Below are 6,000 nucleotides of genomic sequence, written 5' to 3'. Positions count from 1 at the left end.
GAGAAGTCCCACAATCTGTCCACAGGCTGGAGACCCAGGAAAGCCAGTAGGGTAGTTCCAGTCTGAGTCCAAAGGCCTGAGGACCAGGAGAGCCAATGATGTAAGTCCCAGTTCAAGGGCATAAGATCCATGTTTCAGTTCATGCAGTCAGGCAGAGACAGCAAGTTAGCCCTTACCCCAACTTTTATTCTACTCAGGCCCTCAACAGATTGGATGATGTCCATCCAAATTGAGAAGGAAAATCTTCTTAACTCAAATCAATCTATGAATTCAAATGCTAATCTCTTCTGGAAACACCACACAGACACACCCAGAAATCACGTTTAACTAAATATCTGGGCACCCACTGGCCCAGTCAAGCTGACACATAAAACTGACTATCACACACATATATATATAACTTATTTTATTTTCAAATAGCCTTTATTTTCACTAATGTGTTTTGATTCTAGACTCATGGAATGCTCCTTCACTCTCATATCCGATGATTTGATAAGCAAGAGATTTCTGGATTCAGATGGCTAAATGAAGCTATAGTGATTCTCTCTCTTCCAATACACCATGATTTAAAGCACATATATTCAAAATAAACAAAATAAGTTCACCAATATACTCCCCCAAAACAGCAGAGTCTAAATATATATTCTTTCCAAGAAAGGTACCCAAGAAGAACCTGAAGCAGAATCAGGTAGCGGAGCAGAGTGAACCCCACCCCTACCCCCTCCCATCCTGCTCACAGACCAGTCTAGTCATCAAAATTGTGACATTTCTGGGGCTTCCCTGGTGGCGCAGTGGTTGAGAGTCCGCCTGCCGATGCAGGGGACACGGGTTCATGTCCCAGTCCGGGAAGATCCCACATGCCACGGAGCGGCTGGGCCCGTGAACCATGGCCGCTGAGCCTGCACGTCCGGAGCCTGTGCGTCCGGAGCCTGTGCTCCACAACGGGAGAGGCTACAACAGTGAGAGGCCCGCGTACCGCAAAAAAAAAAAAAAAAATATTGTGACATTTCTAACTAATATATCCATGTGTTCATTTTCTATAGCTTCCATAACAAATTACCACAAGTTTAGCCACTTAACACAACACTAATTTATGATCCCACCGTTCTGTAGGTCAGGAGTCTGGTGAGCTCAGCTGGTTCCTCTGGCCCGGGTTTCACAGGCTGAGATCAAGTTGTTGGCAAGCTGGACTCTTATCTGGAGGCTCTGAGGGAGCATCGGTTTCCAAGCTCGTCCAGGCTGTTGACAGAATTCAGTTATTTGGGCTGCAGGGCTGAGGCCTCTGTTTCCTTGCTGGCTGTCAGCCAGGAGCCTCTCTCAGCCTGAATTCCTCATCACGTTGTTCCCACAACTGCAAACCAGCAACTTCCTGTTAGGTCCTCCTCATGCTTTGAATCTCTCTGAATTCTCTTTCTACCTCATCCCTTCTGCCTCCAGCTGGAGAAAGTTATCTGCTTTTAAGGGTTTATGTGATTAGCTTCGGTCCTCTTGGATAATCCAAAATAATCTCCCTATTTGATGGTCAGTAACTTTAATTACATCTGCAAAGTCCCATTTGCTATGTAATATAACCTATTCACAGGTTCCAGGGATTAGGGCATAGACATCTTTAGGGGAGGGAAGGGACCTTATGCCAACCACAACCCACATCTCAAAGGAGCTAAATGCAGAGGATTAGAGGTCTCATCTTTCCCCTCTGCTGACTCTAGAATACTATAAAGGATTTGTAGAAATTAGTAAAAAAAAAAAAAAATTGTCAGGAGACAAGATCCAGAGTTACACATACCAAACCGGGGGCGGGGGGTAGAGATCCCACCTAAAATGCAAAGATATTCTCCCCCAGGGATGGAATACAACCCCCAGTTGGGTAGAGTGGGTCCTAGAGTGGCTCCACTGGTTTACACAATCTTGGAAAAGACAGCAGAGCTCACGTCTTCCAATAATGATGGCACACCCCCTTCTTCAGAAGCTGAGCTCTTCCTCTCAGTCACCACTGTGTTATGGTGCTACAAAAAGTAGATGGACCACCAAAAATTAAGCCCTCAAACTGTGAATCAGTGGAGTAAGGAAATGTGTCAAAGGTATGGTGGAAAGGGGGTATGAATCTGCCCACACTCTCAGACTAAATGAAATTTCTGGTCAGAGCCACAGAAGCATGAGTAAGCTAGAAAAAGGAATGGCATGGCACGCATGCAAGCTACATGGAGAAAGGAAGAAAGACAGCAAGGAAGGGAGGGAGGACAGAAAGGGGTGAGAGAGAGAAAGAAGAAAATATACACAACCAAGGGAAAAAAATTCCCAAGTGCTTCAAACTATTTAGAACATTAACAAAAATGCTCAAACTTTTTTTTTTAAAGAATGACATGAGATCATTGCAGGTTTAATTAAACAATTTGAGGACCTAAACAGTATTATCAAAGACCTAATGGATGAATTTTTAAAAACAGGAAATATAATACGCATGGCTACAGACTGAATAATTGTCATGGAGGAAAGACAGAGCTAGTCACAAGGAAGACAGATGAAAGAGAGATTAAAGCAATCTGAGAAAAACTGAAAATGATGGAATCTAGGTAAAGATAACCTGTCATATTGATGTCTGGAGCAGAAAACCCTCCAAATAATGTTGGGACAACCCTTTTAATGGAAAAAAGTATTCAGGGACACTTGTTAAAGATAATCAGGCAGACTTTATTTGGGACCATTGTAACAGGTATAGGGACCACTGCAATGGAATTCTACAGCAGGAGAAAGAGATTAGGCTCAACTCTGAATACAGCACAAGCAGGTGGGAATTTATAGCCAAGGGACAGGGTGAGGGTCAATGGACAGAAAATTACTAAGAGGAAACATCAGGGGTAAGGCAGATTCTGGCTGAACTGACCTGACAAGATCCTTTGCTGAAGACAGGGCAGGATGAGAAAACCTCACCTGCGGGATGGGGAGGGTGAGGGTGAGGAACCTGATCAGAGATCGAAGGTGATCAGACATCAGGTATGCAGGGTTCTTGTCAAACTGACTTAGCAAAGTTCTTCCTAAAACTAGATTTTACAAGGAAGGGCGCAGATGGGCCTAGGAGGAGATTCAGGAACCTGACTAAAGTTTGCTCAAGCAAAGAATCTCCTGCTCGTCTTTCTACTGAGAGGAGGGAAGCTCTACTCAGTTCCCTAAGAGGAAAAAATATGAAACAACCATTTCATCTTGAGTCTGTTCTTTCATTCTGTTTTCCCCAAGGAGAGATTGATTTACCTGATGGGTGAACTTGGAATGAAGGACTGGAAAGGGGTGGATCTGTGTCTTTTGGCCCTTGCTTCTGACCTTCCTGTTTGTGGAGAGGTACAGCCAGCTCTGCATCTCAGGGCAAGTTAGAGGGCTGACTGAGGGGCATGAAACACGTTGAGCAAATCTGTCTAATTCAGGAGGAATATCATAAACCCACTTGGCCTCAGCTCTCAGCACATACTTTCCAGCTTTATTATAATAAGGCTAACACCTTAAACTCTATTAATCTGTCTCCTGGGTCTTATTTCTTTCTTGCTTTCAAATTTGAGAGGGAAAGAAATGGGTAATATTCACCAGTCCTCCTAAATTCAACAAAATATTTTTATTAAAAATACTCAAAGAGGGCTTTCCTGGTGGCTCAGTGGTTGACAGTCTGCCTGCCAATGCAGGGGACACAGGTTCGAGCCCTGGTCTGGGAGGATCCCACAAGCCACGGTGCAGCTGGACCCATGCGCCACAACTGCTGAGCCTGCGCTCTAGAGCTTGCAAGCCACAACTACTGAGCCCACTTGCCACAACTGCTGAGGCCTGCGCGCCTAGAGCCCATGCTCTGCAGCGGGTGGGGCGCCCACGATGAGGGGCCCATGCACCGCAGCGAGGGATGGCCCCCCTCACCGCAGCTGGAGAGAGCCCGCACACAGCAACGAAGACCCAATGCAGCCATAAATAAATAAATAAATAAATAAATAAATAAATAAATAAATAATCAAAGATATACTATAGAAAAATCTTTTGAAAGTGAAGAAAGAACTTGACTATGTCAAGTAAAAGAGTATATGTGTTTCAGGTACATCTGTTGCAGACTATGACTCACTCATAACTCACTCATATCCTTTTTAATTGATTGACTTCAAGGATAAATCAAAAAATATTCATATACTCCCAAAGAAAAGGCAAATCTCTCTGAAAAGGGCATAGAAATGAGTCTGGCCAACATTTCCTGAAGGCAACTATCCAGAGCCCTAGAGGAGAAAGGGCACACTCCAAGATATTGTTTAACAGAAGAGGCAAAAATCAAAAGTTTTTGATTTATTTCCTTCTTACAGCTTTTGATTTACTCCTTTGACATTATCCTTACAAAGCCTTTCTTTGTAAGATTATTCTTGATTATATAAATATTTGCTCATTGTTTTGCAAAATCTCTATGCTTTCCTTTTCTATTTAAACAGTTAATCCAACTAGAATTTATTTTAGTTATTTTGGAAGCAAGGAATGGAACTTAATCTTTTTCTAAATTTTTAACAGCTGTCTCAAAATAATTTTTAACTGATTTATTCTATCTTATATTGCTTTGAAATATCAAATTAAGGAATATAGTAGAAATCTATTGAGAAGTAGATAGTTCAGGTTCACTATGCTAAATTCTCTTCAATAAATCATTCATCATCATTAACACACACAAACACTTCTATTTCTGGACTTCCTACTCTGTTTCTTTAGATTGACCATGTATTCTTGGACCAGAAATACGCTAGTTTTATTAACATAGCTTTACAATGTATTTTAATGCCAAGAAGCTTAAATCCTATTCCTTAGTGCCTTCTCTCCTCCCCCGCACACACACATATTACTCTTCTATTTAAATTTTTCTTTAGTTTCTCTCTCTCATTAAATTTTCACAATGAGTTTTAGGTGCATGAAATTGAATTAATCATAATTCTTGGTCAATCATAGTTGTTGGAATAGACCTATATTACTTTATTTATTTAGCATTTATTCATTTATTATTTAATAATAAAACGGATACCCATTAATCTATCACCCAGCCCAAGAACAGGAACATTAACATTCACTTACATCTACCTATGTACTCCCCATCCTATTCCCCTGCCTCTCCTTTGCACACACACATCTGGAGGTAACCACTATCCTCAGTTTTGTGTATATTATTTCCTTACTTTTTTTTTTTTTTTTTTTGGCTGCTTTGGGTCTTTGTTGCTGTGTGCGGGCTTTCTCTAGTTGCGGCGAGCGGGGGCTACTCTTCGTTGCCGTGTGCAGGCTTCTCATTGCAGTGACTTCTCTTGCTGTGGAGCACACGCTCTAGTCGCACAGGCTTCAGTAGTTGTGGCATGCGAGCTCAGTAGTTGTGGCTCGCAAGCTCTAGAGTACAGGCTCAGTAGTTGTGGCGCACGGGCTCAGCTGCTCCACGGCATGTGGGATCTTCCCGGACCAGGGCTCGAATCCGTGTCCCCTGCATTGGCGGCAGATTCTTAACCATTGCACCACCAGGGAAGCCCCTATTTCCTTACTTTTTAAAACAATTTTTACATATCAGCATGTTTAACTAAACACTTTATTTTACATTTTTTTAACTTCAGAAACGTTATTTTTATAGATGACTTTAGAATTACTTTGTCAAATCTGTCCCTGAAAAAAATTTACAATTTTAATTGAAATGCATTATATTTATATGTAATTTGGGGAAGAATTATTACCTCTATAATAACGAAACTTCAGGAATTAGTGGTTATGACCACTTTGATTTAAAATCCCTCTCTCTCTTTCTTTTGCTCTCTATCCTGTTGCTGTTACTGTTTTTGTTTTGCTTGAGGTTTGTCTAGTAATTGATCCTTTCAATGAAATGTGTTTGGAATGTATATACTAGAATTTGGTTTTAAATTCATAATTTTCTGCTTTAATCTTTTTGGTTCTGTTCTACTGATGTTCCTAGATTCCTTGTATAACCCTCTTTTAACTCCTTGTATTAACACAGCCTGC

This window comes from Mesoplodon densirostris, chromosome 5 (genome assembly GCF_025265405.1).
Source record: "Mesoplodon densirostris isolate mMesDen1 chromosome 5, mMesDen1 primary haplotype, whole genome shotgun sequence".
Classification (NCBI taxonomy): domain Eukaryota; kingdom Metazoa; phylum Chordata; class Mammalia; order Artiodactyla; family Ziphiidae; genus Mesoplodon; species Mesoplodon densirostris.
The sequence above is the reverse complement of the archived record's forward strand: the minus strand, read 5'-3'. Positions refer to the sequence as shown.